The sequence below is a fragment of the Canis aureus genome, chromosome 8 (genome assembly GCF_053574225.1).
Source record: "Canis aureus isolate CA01 chromosome 8, VMU_Caureus_v.1.0, whole genome shotgun sequence".
Lineage (NCBI taxonomy): Eukaryota > Metazoa > Chordata > Mammalia > Carnivora > Canidae > Canis > Canis aureus.
Window position 1 is genome coordinate 8,575,721 of NC_135618.1, and position 15,601 is coordinate 8,591,321.

Consider the following 15,601-nt stretch of genomic DNA (forward strand, 5'->3'; position numbering starts at 1 on the left):
GGCTGGGGGGGCCTGCCCGGGGGCCCCAGTCCGCCGCCCCCCGCCCCCCGCCGGGCACCGACCCCCCGCGACGGGCTCGGCGACCCGAGTCGGGCTGCGCGGCCCCCCCGCGGGCGCTACGGCGGAGGGGGCTGGGGGCTGGGGGCTGGGAGCTGGCCCGGCGCGCTGGAACAGCTGCAGCCGGCGCTGGGCCCGCCTGGAATGCGGGAGCGGGCTGCGCACCAGGACTTTTATGGAAACTTGCTGCTGGAGGCGGCGGCGGCGGCGGCGGCGGCCAGAGGGCTCCCAGCGGCCGGGGCGGCGGCGGCGCGAGCTCCCCGAGCTCCCGGACCTCCCCGAGCACCCCAGCACCCCGAGCACCCCGGACCCCCGCCCACACGCGGGCGCAGGACGCGCACGGCCCCTCCGGGCGCCACGAGGACGCCCGCCGGTCGCCGGGTCCTGGCGGGTGAGCGGGGTCGGGGGGCGGGGGGCGGAGAGCGTGGGGCGGGAGCGGGGGCGGACGCGGAGGGGTCGGGGCCCCCGCGGGGCAGGGCGCGGGCTGCGGGGCGAGACGCGGCCCCCGGACCCCGCGTCCGCCGTGTGTCCGCGGCTGGGGCGGGGGCGGTGGGGAGCTGCGCGCCGGGCCCGCGCCCCGAGTTTGGGCGACTTCGGCGGCGGCGCCCCCCACCCCGAGCCCCGCGGGGACGAGCGCGCGCGGACCTGGGGGCCCGCAGGTGTGGGTGCCGTCGGCCCGCCCCGCCTGCAGAGCCGCCCTGCCCGGCCGCCCCGCGGGGGCTGCGCCTGCCCCTCCCTCCACCTCCAGGGCATCTTTTTCCGGAGGCGGTTTTGTCCTGGGGGGGGTCGGGAGCTGGGGCGCGTACCGCGGTCACCCCCGGGCACCTCGCTCGGCCGTCTGCTTTCCGGGAGCGCGACGCGTGGCGCAGCGCTGCACACGTGCGGGCGCGGGAGGGGGTCCCCGCCGCTGACCCCCACCCCAGACCCCCGGTCCCCGTGTGTGTTTGGAGGGACCGTAGCGCGAACAAGGGGTGGGGGTGGGGGCGGGGGGCGGTGGCCGGAGAGTGAGCGGGCCGCATCCCGGCGGGGGGTCCGGCGGGGTGGGGGGGGTCCGGCGGGGGCGCACCGGGGCTCCGGGAAGAGCCAGCTCCACGCCGCGCTCAGCCCGCCTTGTCCACGGATCCACGCACGGCGGGATGGGGTGGCGCTGGTGATGCCACGCGTGGCCGAGGGGACCCCTGGGCCCCCCAGTCCTCGAACAGCTCAAGCAACGGGCGTAGGAAACCACCACCAACCTCAAAATACTCTGGGCCTGGGTTGCAGGTGTGCAGGGACAGGCCTGATGACCCGGAAGGAGGGGCGAGGAGCTCGACTCCGGTTATTTAATCGGGTTAGTTAACAAGATGCTTCCTCACAGCAGTTAGCGCCCCCGCCCCCCGCCCCCCCCCACCCCCGTTTTGGAAGATGTTTTCTGTTTTGAGTGGAGTAATTCAAAGAGCAACGTGGGGAACTGTGTGTTTATGTGCAACGACTTCTATAAGGAGCCCTAAGGGAGACCCCGACACAATTCCTTCAAATCCAGCTTCCCCTCGGTACAGGGTGGGTGTAATTAGTGTTAATATTCACACTTATGAATCCACTTGAGGCTGAGCTGTAGTGAACGGCAATTTTTCTTGCTCACCTTCAATGGAACCTGTGCTATTTTTGAGAGTTTGATATGTAAGGCCCATCATTGTCAAAATGTATGTCATCCTGAGGTGGCTATATTTAGCATCAACAAAGGAATGCCTTATCTAGGCGTTTGAACAGTATTTTCCCCCTGAAATTACACTTGAGGTATTCAGGTTAGGGTTTCATTTATGAACAAAATGAAAACTGAGTATGTATATTTGGAAGAGATTAATTGGGGATTTAGAGTGACCTAAAATGACATACTTCATTTAGAGGGGGGGAAAAAAACCCTGTTATTTTTGAACTGCCCTAAAGGCACATAAAGGTATTGTTTAAATGAAAACACAAGCCTGCAAGAAAGAAAACAAAGTAGTAAATGTTGGAAAGTACGGAAGAGGCAGATGTCTAAAAGTTTTATGGGCGAGAGGAGTCAGTACATTTTATGATATGTAGGCCATCTACACACAAGCAACATCCTGGCAGTCAGCTTTATAATTTAGGAGAACGACCTACAACATTAACAATTTCACGTATTTCTGTTCTTATTTAATCAGCTTGTGATCTGTATCACCTGCAGAGTTCCTTTCACGTTCTCTTCTGGCTTTGTGATTGCAAAATTACATGTTATTTACATACACTTGGAATGTTGTATTTTCCTCTTCTGTTTTAATATTCAGTGCATGGTTTGGCTGGACTTAGGGCCGTATACTTTCTACATACACTCTAGGATGAGCGCGTTTTTATCCTGAAATCCAACTTATTTAGCTTTCCGTAAAATGGACGTTTTTTTTGTTCTAAAGTTAACATAACCATAATAAATGTATGGTCACAAATGATCGAGAATGGAAAAGGGGGCTTCTAAAAGGTGACACGCATAATGTTAGTGTTTCGATGTAGTTCCTCTTCTTCCCTCCAGGCACAGGATCTTGTCCCTTGCATTGCCGAACCTCAGCGGAACTGCGTGGCCACAAGTCCCTGGTGCGGTGTCTGCCATCCAGTAAGTGCTCAGCACCCCCTCTTCCCCCCCCCCCCCCCACCCCTTTGATTTTTCCTTCTTGTCCTCTCCTTCTCCTGTCAGATTAGAAGACAGATTGCGGCTCCCTAGGCCACATTTTGAAGTTGGTGAAATTTGACTTCCATCTTCCTTTCTGTGCCTCTTTCATGTCCTTTCCTCCCCTTTGACTGTGGCCTCCTTCTTTTCAGGCCAAACTAGGCCTCTCTTTGTCTCTCCGTTTTTCTCAGCGCCGCCTGTTCCTTTTGATCAGGGGCCACAGATTGGCGGCCAGAAAGCCACCTTCAGCCACAAAGCCCCACTTTAAAAATTGGTACATTTTATGATAAAAATATGGATTTCCAGCCTCTCTTGAAGAACTAGGTCATTTCTGCACAGCAACAGTACCCTGGGACTAAGTGGTGCCTCCCCGTCAGGGTGCACACACCCCTTTGACACCGTCTCCGCTCCCCCGTTATCTTGCGACTCACTTTGTCACCTGTCACTGACACTACCTTGCGTTAACTCACCTGACCCTGGACTCTAGAGCATGCAGGCCCTTGGTGTGAGTGTGAGGCAAGTATGGCCCCGGCATTAGGAACCTGGACTTTATTTATTTATTTATTTATTTATTTATTTATTTATTTATCTATCTATCTATCTATCTATCTTCAAGATTTTATTTATTTGTTCATGAGAGAGACACAGAGAGAGAGGCAGGGACATAGGCAGGGGGAGGAGCAGGCTCCATGCAGGGAGCCCTATGTGGGACTCGATCCCTGGACCCCAGGATCATGTCCTGAACCAAAGGCAAAGCTCAACTGCTGAGCCCCCCAGGGATCCCCTGGAACCTGGACTTTAAGTGGTGTAGATCTATTCCAGTTAGGTCATGGAGGGCTCCTGGGGGGCTCAGTCGGTTAAGCATCTGTCTTTGGCTCAGGTATGATCCTTGAGTCCCCAGATCGAGCTCCACATCGGCCTCCCCACTCAGCAGAGAGTCTGCGTCTCCTCCTGACCCTCCCCCATCTCATGCTCTGTCTCACTGTCTCTCAAATACATAGTTTTTTGTTTTTTGTTTTTTTTTTAATCCTGGGAATGAGAAGAAGAGGTTAACGTTCATTGACTCTAATTGCTAGTGTCAGTTGGAGCTGGAAGAGACTGCGTAGGGCTAACTAAAATATTTTGACTGCTGGGATTTTAGCATCGGGTAGGTATTTCTGGGAAAGAAATCTTTCCTAGGAACTCTTAAAATAATCCTCAACTTTCTGCATCCTAGAAGTGTTGAGGAGAGTTTTTTGACCCCTAGACATTGGCCATAAAGAGGAATAACTCCTGGTCCTTGTCTGCCCCCACAGCCTCCCTTGGTTTGGAGGCTCAGGTCTGCCCATTCCCAGCTGTGGCCTCCAGGGAAAGGCTGTGTCCACTTGCCCAGCCTCCTCCAGATGCTACCACGTCCGTGTGCTTTGAAAACCAGCTTCTGGTTTTCAGGAGACCTAGTGTAATGTAAATCCACTCCATTTTATTTTCTATTCATTCGTTTATGCATCCTCATCATCAGCCCTCTTTTTGGAGAATTTTTTTTTAAGATTTTATTTATTCACGAGAGACACACAGGGAGAGGCAGAGACACAGGCAGAGGGAGAAGCAGGCTCCCTGCAGGAACTCGATGCTAAACTCCATCCCAGGACCCCGGGATCATGACCTGATCCAAAGGCAGATGCTCGGGATCCCTGGGTGGCGCAGCGGTTTAGTGCCTGCCTCTGGCCCAGGGCGCGATCCTGGAGACCCGGGATCGAATCCCACATCAGGCTCCCGGTGCATGGAACCTGCTTCTCCCTCTGCCTATGTCTCTGCCTCTCTCTCTCTCTCTCTCTCTGACTATCATAAATAAAAAAAAAAAAAAAAAAAAAAATTTAAAAAAAAAACAAAGGCAGATGCTCAACCGCTGAGCCACCCAGGCATCCCTGGAAATGTTAATCATGACTTTTATTTGGACTGTCTCTGGATCAGTTTTCCCGTTAGGTTTTTGTTATCCACTCACTCAAATATGAATTGAGTTTGTACTGTGTCCTTGTTGTGTGAGACACTAAGGATAAAGAACAGAGAAGAGGGATCCCTGGGTGGCGCAGCGGTTTGGCGCCTGCCTTTGGCCCAGGGCGCGATCCTAGAGACCCAGGATCGAATCCCACGTCGGGCTCCCGGTGCATGGAGCCTGCTTCTCCCTTCTGCCTGTGTCTCTGCCTCTTTCTGTCTCTGTCTCTGTCTCTCTCTCTCTCACTGTGTGCTTATCATAAATAAATTCAAAAAAATAAAAAAAGAAGAACAGAGATGAGCAGCATTCTTTTAATGGGCTGATAGTGTGATGAACGTTCTTTGAAGACTGTCACATACAGTTGTATGAGTGTAAAGTGTTCTACGTTATTAATACAGGAGAATGGCAAAGCAGGTTGAAAATGAGATTCTTGGTCATCAGTGAGGAGTTGTTTATTGGTGTGAAAAAACATCTCACTATTTCAAATAGATGAAATAGGATCTAATTTAATATTTTTGAATTGTGACAAGTTTATAACTGGTTTTATAACATTTTTGAAGTATAAGATTATAATTTTCTTTTTTTTTTTTTTAAGATTATAATTTTCATTAACTAAATGTAATGAACTTACTTTGTTTTTTAAGGGTGTATTTCTGCTATAGTGAAAAGTGATAAAAATTTAGGCTCACATTTTATGAAGCTCAAAACAGTGTTTGTTCCAAAGACTAAAGAGATAGGGTGTATGTTTTTTAAGACTTTATTTATTTGAGAGAGAGAGAAAGAGAGCAGGCGGGAGGGTGGGAGAGAATGTAAGCAGAGGGAGAGGAAGAAGGAGAAGCAGACTCCCGGCTGAGCAGGGCTTCATGTTGGGCTTGATCCCAGGACCTGGGTATCAGACCTGAGCCAAAGGCAAACGCTTAACCGAGTGAGCCACCCAGGCGCCCCAGAGCCAACTAGACGCCCCAGAGATAGGTCTTAACATTTACTTGTAGCATATAGTTAACTGTTCTAAAATCTTAAAGGGGCATCTGGGTAGCTTTGAGCCTTTGGCTCAGGTGATGATCCTGGCATCCTGGGTTGGAGCCCCACAGGAAGCCCTGCTCAGTGGGGAGTCTGCTTCCCCTCTTCCTCTGCCCCTCCCACTGTTCATGCTCTCTCATGCACCCTCTCTCTCAAATAAGTAAAACTTAAAATATAAAATCTTAAAAGTTGAGACAAAGAATTTACTTGAGTTTAATGAACTGCAGATTTAAAGCTGTCAGGCTTGACAGTGCTATTCCTTGAGAAAGGAGATAACACATTAACACAATGAAACAGCTATTTTAAATGATAGCTATGATTTAAAAATTCTTTTCTTGGTGCCTGCGTTATTTGTTATCTTGAAATATTTTAATTGCATGTCTAAAAAGTCAAGGAAAATAAATTTAGAAGATATAGAGGTCAAAATAGATCCAGTGAAATTCTAGAACAGAAATACTAGCATAGTTTTAGATCTGTCGTACTTAATGTTACCTCCTACTATGAGACTTACATATTGTCTCACAGCTTGAGCTTAATACCTTAATATTCAACCTGGAGATTATAACAGCCCCAAATTATACTCTACTCTTAAAACACATTTTATCAGGCTGTTAAGTCATTCTCAAAAGCTTCTTGAAGCTTATTTTACTATTTGCTATGCCTATGGATACCAGTATTAATATTATCATTGGGCATATTTTGTGTGTGTGTGTGTATATATATGTCTTGTGTACTTAAATTAGGTAAAAATGGTGAATGATAAAGTGAAATGAGTAGAGTAAGTCAAGAAACTTGGAGTCTGGTTCCTTGTTCTCTGAACAGCTTCCAACCTGTATAAGTCACTAAACCTCTTTGTGTCTCCTGTTCATATGGTAAATGAAGGGGTTGGACTAAATGATCTTTTTTTTTTTCTTTTTTTTAAAGATTTATTTGAGAGAGAGAGTGTGTGTGCACGCGCGCGCCTGTGGGAGGAGGGGCAGAGGGAGAGAATCTTCAGGCTGACTCCCTGCTGAGCTCAGAGCTCAACACCGGGACTCAGTCCCGAGACCTATGAGATCATGGGTCTGAGCTGAAACCAAGACTCCAACACTTAAGTATCTCTACCACCCAGGCGCCCCAGACTGAGTGATCTTTAAGGTCCTGAGATAATGAGCTCCCAAAATCCTATTCTTACCCACATCTGAACAGACCCCAGATGTAATTCTGACAGGTAGTAAAACCTGTTCAAAACTAAACTCCTTTTCTGACCCTTCAAACACATTGTCAAGCCTAATGACAATCAATGGTAACTGCCAACTTATTCGCTGAAATGAGAACCGTCGAGTTAATTAATTCTTCACAGTATTCCTCTTCTCTCCTCTCCCTGTCCAAATCTAATTGGCCGGAGCTCTTGCGGTAGTAACCCCCCTACCAGGTAGGTTCCCTGGAAGCAGGGCCTTTGCCTTTTGGTTCACTTCCATCCCTGCACAGCCCAGGATAGCGTCTGGCTTATTGATAGACACTTGTTAAATCAGGGGGTGAATGGGTCGCCATGTCCTGTCAATTCCACTTCGAAAACGTCTCTTCCAACTTTTCATTCGTGATGCACTCTGCTTGTCCTCTTGCCTGTAATCTTCCCGTTTACTTCAGTTTTCTGTACGCCTGTCAGAGTGCTTTTTCTTTCTAAGAATACATCTCTGATTCACATTCTTATTTTTAAAAAATCCTTCTCTGCATCCTCATTGCCTGTAAGATCAAGTCTAAACTTTCTTAATAGAACATTTAGGAATCTTCCCAGTCTGCGCGCCCAGCCTGTCTTTCTGGTTTCACCCCGGGGTTTGCTGGCCAGCTTACAGCTCTCTAAACTGGCAGTGGGTCATCAGGCACTGGTGTTTTTGTTCATGTTACTGCTTTTGTCTCCATGGGTGAAATCCTATTTTTCTTAAATCCTATTTATCTTTCAAGGTCTAAATCAAATGTCACCATCTCTGGGTAACTTTTCCTAGCCCCAACCCTCTCCTTCATCCCACCATTGTCTTTTTTTTTTAAACATTTTTTTTAAATTTTTATTTATTAATGGTAGTCAGAGAGAGAGAGAGAGAGAGAGGCAGAGACACAGGCAGAGGGAGAAGCAGGCTCCATGCAACGAGAGCCCGATGTGGGATTCGATCCCGGGTCTCCAGGATCGCACCCTGGGCCTAAGGCAGGCGCTAACCTGCTGTGCCACCCAGGGATCCCCCCACCATTGTCTTTTCCACAACTTTTCCATGTTTCTATAGCCCTGTATATATGCTATTATAGCGCCTCATACTTTGTGTTATAATTATGTGTGGTTCCATCTCTTTCTCCCAACAAATCTACTTGATTTCAAAGGCTATTTCATACATTTTGTATCCCGTGGACACGCATGATGTCTGTACAAACTACATTCTCCTCACAAAAATGCTGTATTGTAAATACAGACCCAATGTGTCAAATTTGAAAAAACATACAACCTTTTTGATAAATCCTACGGTAATATGCTATAGGCTATAGTAATATTGCAGTATAGTTTCTGGAACCTATGATGGGTACTCTGTTGTCTTCATTTGACATGAATGATTGCTGTGTTAGAATGGAACCGTTAAAGCCCTTCATCATCCCAGCCTTCTTTATTATGACCAAGCTCTTGTTGATGAGCTACGTGTTTAGCCTTATCCTTTGGTATTTTTTTCTCTACTCATTCTTTTTTTTTTTTCTCTACTCATTCTTGATAACAATTCATCTGGCTCGCCTGTGGTCTTAAACCCTTGGAACTGTGCGGAGGGGCTCAATTGTTGTGTTGCTGCTGCCCCCTGAAGGTGGCCAAGGACATCACACCCGCCTGTGCGGCGGATGGGAAATCCACTTAATACTAGATTTAGGCAAAGACTGTGAGATTCCCTCCCCATATAAAATCCTTTGGCGTTCAGGTTACCAACTATAGGAATTAAGTCATTCAAATACTTCATTTAGCATTCTAAAACAGTGAGGCAGTGCTCAGTCCAACGACTCCCTTTGTTGAATGAGAACTGACATTTGATACAATCTTCTTTCCTATAATTCAGCCAATCTCAGAATATGGTTTTAGAATCCCTGGGAGTTGGGATGCCTGGGTGGCTCAGGGGTTGAGCCTCTGCCTTCTGCTCAGGTCGTGATCCTGGGGTCCCAGAATCAAGTCCCGCATCGGGCTCCTGCAGGGAGCCTGTTCTCCCTTTGCCTGTGTCTCTGCCTCTCTCTCTGTGTCTCTCATGAATAAAAAAAAAAAAAAAAAAAAAAAAAAAAACCCTGGGAGTCTCCAAGACCCTCCAGGGGCCCATGAAGTCCTTCCTTTCCTAATTACGTATCTTTATGAGGCCATATCTTTGAATAGTTCAGTCAAAACAACATATCACAATAGTTTGAATGCAGAAGCAGGTGTGAGAATGTGCCTTTTATTGAGCCAGAATTAGAGAGATGTGCAAAAAAAAAATAAAACAATGCCACTCTTATTCTTTTTAATTTTGAAAATTATTTTTCATAAAATATTTTTGTTGGTATACAATGGGTTTGTTACTATCTTCTTCAGAAGACTTTAAAAGTAACTACTCAAAAAAATGGCAAGTTCTTATTTGATGAGGTCATTAATAAGATTAAATTACATATAAATGTACGGATTTTTTTTTTTAATGTAAGAGTTGTTTTTTTTAAAGCTGCAGTGCTTTGCAGGAAAGACCTGGAGTCTCTATACTAAGTAAAGATGAAGAGTGGAAAGAGTGTTTTAATTTACAATATATCAAATAGCTGTAGATATAATCTATTAAAAAGTTCTCAAAGGCTTCTCAGTATGGTCCAGACATTAAGCCCTGAGCTCATAAAGTTTGATAACCATTCCTCTAATTCATAGCCTTTCTTCTACTAGAGGCATTTTTAACAGAGAACTTATTTTTATATGTGTTCACATTTTCAGATGTTATTTAAATGAATCACTTTCTAACTAAAAATGTTAGCCTCATTATATTGGTAATTATCTTTTATCCCATCTAGACTGAGCTCCATAAAAAGAGATATTTTAGCGGCACCTGGGTGGCTCAGCTGGTTTAGCATCCAACTCTTGATTTCAGCTCAGGTCATGATCTCAGGGTTGTGAGATTGAGCCCTGTGCTGGCCTCTGTGCTGGGCGTGAAGCCTGCTTAAGATTTTCTCCCTCCCTTCCCCCTCCCACATACTCCCTTAAAAAAAAAAAAAACAAAAAAAAACAACAAGATTTTATTCATCTTGTCATCTTGCTAGTGCCTTACACTGTACTGTGTCTAGCACATTGTAGAAAGATGTTCAGTGAGTTTCTTAAATGAATAAATATTCATTTTAGCTAATTTCATCTCTTCCCATTTATTTTTACTTCTTTCATACTCCTAACCTCTAAATGTGTGGACTAACATGCAAACCACCTACTGTGTGGCCCATTTTAGGGACTCAGTTGTTAGTTTCCACTCTTCTCCTTTATTCAGTATAGAGATTCCAGGTTTTCCTGTGATGTACTGTAGCTTTATTTATTTTTATTTTTTATTTTTTAAATTTTTAAAAAGATTTTATTTATTCATGAGAGACACTCACAGAGAGAGAGGGAGAGAGACAGGCAGAGGGAGAAGCAGGCTCCATGCAGGGAGCCCAATGTGGGACTCAATTTTCTTTGAGTATTACTTTAAATTCTTTCCAAGAGAGAATAAAAGGCAAGAATTTCGGAGTTTGATTCTGCACATATTTCCGAGGGAATAGGAGGATGTACTGCATGGTACTTAGGCTGTGTAGGACTTAAGGCATCCGTGGAGTACTGGGGCCTTATGCTGAAATAGATGTACAAAATAAGTGAAACGGCCTGTAATGTTGAAGGTGATGGAAAAAGCAAGTAATTGTTGAAGCTTCTTGATTGGTATATGAGGGTATGTTGTATTAGTCTCTCTAATTTTGTATATGTCTGAAATTTCCATAATAAAAAGCTAAAGAAGATAGACTAGACTGATATGTCTGGGATGTTTAACCATATAAAAAATTTAAAAGTTTATGCCAGGTATACCTAGAGGCCTAAGCACATTTAGAGATGTCAGAGACTGAAGGAGAGAGAACATTCATGCTCAGGGTTTAGTGGAGAAAATCACCACTTCTATTATACTTAGTTTGGGAAAATACTTCATTGATAAGAAAGTGGCTTAAGAAATGTCTTGGAAGGGGGTGCCACCTGGCTCAGATGGAGACGCTTGTGACTCTTGATCTCAAAGTCTGGAGCTTGAGCCCTATGATGAGTATAGAGATTGCTCAAATAAATAGAAATAAAAAAAGAAACAATCCTCTTGGAGGTAGAAATGAGCTACTGAAAGTGTATGCTAGGTGAGAGGTTGAAGGAGTGGGAAGAGGTAAAGGAAACCAGATCTGAGGGAGCCTGCAGAAGGCCTAACAAGCCCAGATGAAAATTTTAATTGTGATGCGTGATGCACCATGCAGTTAATATCCTCAGAGCTGGAGTGAGAGACCAGAGTTGGGGAGCATGGAGGGGTAGGGGATGCAGTAGTTGAGTAAGGGCACCTGATGAAGACAGAAAAAGTGAATTGTTACCCTATTAGAAATCAAAGGGATTGTGGCTAGAAGCTACTAGGGAACTTTTAAAAACCTTATTTTACTAATAATGCATATTTAAAATCATTATTCTGACAATATGTGTGAGTTAAGACCTTTGAAGAAACTGCATTAGCAGCTTCTGGGCACCAGGGTGGCTCAGTCAGTTAAGTGTCTGCCTACAGCTCAGGTCGTGGTCCCAGGGTCCTAGGATTGAGCCCTGTACCCGGCTCCCTGCTCAATGGGGAGCCTGCTTCTCCCTCTCCCTCTGCTTCTCCTTCTCCCTTTGCTGCTCCTCCTGCTGGTTTTATCTTGCTGTCAAATAAATAAATAAAATCTTAAAAAAAGAAAAGCTTCTGTATAGAAACTGAGGCAACTTTATGTACTTACCACACTTGGATGCTGGAACCTATTGCAAAGGCTTTTTATCAGGATTCTGAAGAAGAGAAAACTGTTAAAGTGAATATTTTGAATTTTATATATAGCTTCTCATCTTGTAGGTTTATTAATCAAAATGACAGTAATACATGTGAATACTAAATGCATGAGTATTTCTGGTAACTATAATTATATGAAATTGAAGGAAGGCCTGGGATCTCTGCTCCAAATAAACCAGCAAATTCCACAGGAGTTTATAGACTAGCAGGTGAAATGTTGACTAATAACATGGAAAAGCATGAAGGTGGGAGGCAATGATAAAATTAGTCTAAGATTGAATGCATTTTTGGATTTCGAGAATATATTCCTAAAAGATTAATTTGAAAATCTATAAATGTCCAATAGCAGATTTTAAAATAAGTACAGGCAATTCATTAAGGAAATAAAAGCTGGGCCAGAGGAATCAGATTTTTTAGACATCTCAGTTTTGATGATTACTACATGGATATTAAAAATCTTTCCATGATGGCTTTTGGGGTTTATTTTAAATTATCATTTATTATTTAATAGGCATTGAGGTAGGCACTAGAAAGGAACTAGTTTTCTATAATCTGGGAGACGAGGGATGGCTGGAGGGCTCAGTGGTTGAGCATCTGCCTTTGGCTCAGGTCGTGATCCCAGGGTCCCCCACAGGGAGCCTGCTTCTCCTTCTACTGTCTCTTTCCTTCTCTCTGTGTGTCTGTCATGAATAGATAAAATCTTAAAAAAAAAAAAAAAAGAAGACGCCTGGGTGGCTCAGTGGTTAAGCATCTGCCTTCAGCCCAGGGCGTGATCCTGGAGTCCCAGGATCGAGTCCCATGTTGGACTCCTTGCACGGAGCCTGCTTCTCCCTCTGCCTGTGTCTCCTCTCTCTCTCTCTCTGTGACTCTCATGAATAAATAAGTAAATCTTAATTTAAAAAAAAAAGAAAGTTGAATCTTAAAGGGCAGCCTGGGTGGCTCAGCGGTTTAGCACCGCCTTCGGCCCAGGGCATGATCCTGGAGACTCAGTGTTGGGCTCCCTGCATGGAGCCTGCTTCTCCCTCTGCCTGTGCCTCTGCGTCTCTGTTTCTCATGAATAAATAAATAAAAATCTTAAATAAAAGAAAAAAAAAAAGAACCTTACCTGTGTCTGCAGATAGTAAAACTGACTGAACCATTAAAAATCCTGTTCTGAGGCTTTTGTTGAGAGTTTTGGCCAAGAGACTGCTAACAGCATGAGGCTAGGGAGTCTATTAATGCTGTATTTCTCAATGCTTAGCAGAATGCCTGGCACACAGCAGATGCTTAATAAATATTTATGTAATAAATGGTGTATTCTGTTTATATCATATTGCTGCATAATGAAGATCATAATGATAGTAATACATTATATTCAGACAGTCCTTAACTGTTTATAAAGTGCTTCACCTTGAAGTTGGTAGGATTGACTTATGCAGCAAACAATTATTCTGTGTGTCTTCTGTATGCCAGGCATGTGCCATAGGCTGTATAGATACAGTAGTGCATAAGCTACAGTCTCTGCTCTCAAAGAGCTCACATTCTGATAGAGGAGGTCGTCAAGAAAGTGGTTCATTACCACACATTGGGGTGAACGCCAGAGTCGGGTTAAGCATGGCAATGCTATGGAGACACACAGGAGAAGCACATAGTCCAGTCTTGCGGAGTCCAGGAAGACTTCCTGGAGAAAAATGACTAAGACCTAAAGGACGAGTAGGAGTCGGCGAAGAGATAAGGGAATGAGCAGAACTTCAAGCCGAGGGAGCTAGCTGTGCAAAGTCCTTGAGGTGTGCCAGTGTTTCCCTGTGGGTAATCGAGGGGGAGGAAGGTGTGGACAGAGGTGGGGCTAAAGAGGCAGTTTAAACTACAGCATGTATCACATCACTCAGTGAAAAGTGTGGAGTGAGAAGAAACGGGCAGAGACTGAAACGTGGGCATGCAACATCCAAGAAGTGAGAAAGCCAGAGGGGCCCTCGGGGAGAATGGAAGGAATGGTCAGAGGTGGGGGAAGAACAAGGAGGGAGCAGTCATGGAGTGAGATTTCAGAGGAAGGGAGTGGCTGAGAATGTCAGATGCAGTATTGACGTTCTGAAGGAGGGAACTGTGCGTTTTTTGGGCAATGTAATGAGAAAAGCATTATTGTTCCTAATTTTATATATAGAACTGAAGTTCACAGAAGTAAACTGGCTTGTCTAAAACCATGCATCTAATAACCCAAACAGAAACCCTAATACAAGTTTTCTGGCTCTAACTACAGTGCTTCCTCCACCATCACAGTTGTCTTCACATGTTTAGAAAGTCAACAGGTGGCACCTGGGTGGCTCAGTCAGTTAAGTGTCTGTCTTGAGCTCAGGTCATGATCCCAGGGTCCTGGATTCAAGTTCTGCATTGGGCTCCCTGCTTCTCCCTCTCATTTTGCCTGCCACTCCTCCTGCTTGTGCTCTCTCTGTCAAATAAAATCTTTATTAAAAAAAAAAAAACCATCAGTTTACTGAGAAAGTGTCATCAGGATATAATTCTGAACATTTGCAACAAAGGTCCTTAAGCAACAAAAGCTCTAGTGGAATATTTTGGAAGACTTCAAAATATATTTTTATTAACCTTTTGCCAAATTTAAAAATATGTGAGTTTGGAAATTTTTGTGTAAGAGGGGGTTTTATGAAAAATTATGACAGAATTGAACCTGTATATGCAATTTTAAAAATTGAAGTGTAATTACCAGTGTTCTATTAGGTTCAGGTGAACAACATGTTGATTCAGCAATTCTGTTCATTACTCGATGCTCACCAGGAGGAGTGTAGTTGCCATTTGTCACCATACAATGTTACACAGTATTATTTACTGTGTTCCCTATACAGTGTTTTTCATTCCTGTGACTTATTTATTTTATAACTGGAGTTTGTACTTTCTGATTCCTTTTATATATTTGGCCCATCCCTCTACCTGTCTCCCCTCTGGCAACTATTCTTGGTTTTTAAGAGTTTATGGGGTTGGTTTATTTGTTTTTTAGATTCCACGTGTAGGTGAAATCATATGGTATTTGTCTTTCTCTTATCTATTTCACTTAGCATAATGCTCTGTAAACCCATCTATGTTGTCCCAAATGGCAAAATCTCATTCTTTTTTTAATGTCTGAGTAATATTCCTGTGTGTGTGTGTGTGTGTGTATGTATCTTCACATTTTCTTTATCCATCCACCCATTGAGGGACACTATTGTAAATAATGCTACAGTAACCAAAGGGGTACACATATCTTTTTGAATTACATATGACAATTAGAATGACAAGCACCGGACTCTCCATATCATTTTTCACAGTGGCATTCCCACCAATGAATTCCCACCAGTGAATTAGGGTTGTTTTCTCTACATCACCAATACTTGTTATTTCTTATCTTTCTGATACTTAGTCATTTTGATGGGTGAGATCATATCTCACTGTGGTTTTGATTTGCATTTCCCTGATGATTAGTGATGTTGAGCATCTTTTCCTATCTGTTGAATTTCTGTACGTCTTTGAAAAAAATGTCTATTTGGGTCTTCTGTGTATCTTTCAGTCAGATTGTGTTTTGTTTTGGGTTTTTTTGGTGTTGAGTTGTAGAAACTCTTTATATATTTTTCGTATTAACCCCTTATTGCATATATCATTTGCATATATCTTCTCCCATTCAGCAGTTTGCCTTTTTGTCTTGTTGATGGTTTCCTTTGCTGGAGGTGTAGTCCCAATAGTTTGTTTTTGTTTTGGTTTCCCTTGCCTCAGAAGACATATCCATAAATGTGTTGCTAAGGACCATTTCCAACAGATTTCTGCTTGTGTTTTCTTCCCAGAATTTTATAGTTTCAGGTCTCACATTTCAGTCTTTCATCCATTTCAAGTATACTTTTG

At 44.4% G+C, this 15,601-nt stretch overlaps 1 protein-coding gene across 8 annotated transcripts in view; it reads left to right on the forward strand.

Moving 5' to 3' along the window:
* Positions 1–294: 294 nt before the first annotated feature.
* The window catches only part of NEXN (nexilin F-actin binding protein), a 51,286-nt gene continuing 35,979 nt past the window's right edge, over positions 295–15,601 (forward strand). For 5 of the 8 annotated variants that reach the window (XM_077905129.1, XM_077905127.1, XM_077905130.1 and 2 more), the window contains exons 1-2: positions 295–448; positions 2,585–2,665. The gene's annotated coding sequence lies outside the window, so the exon portion shown is untranslated. The remainder of the gene's footprint in view (positions 449–2,584; positions 2,666–15,601) is intronic. The other 3 variants (XM_077905135.1, XM_077905128.1, XM_077905132.1) reach the window with 3 other exon arrangements.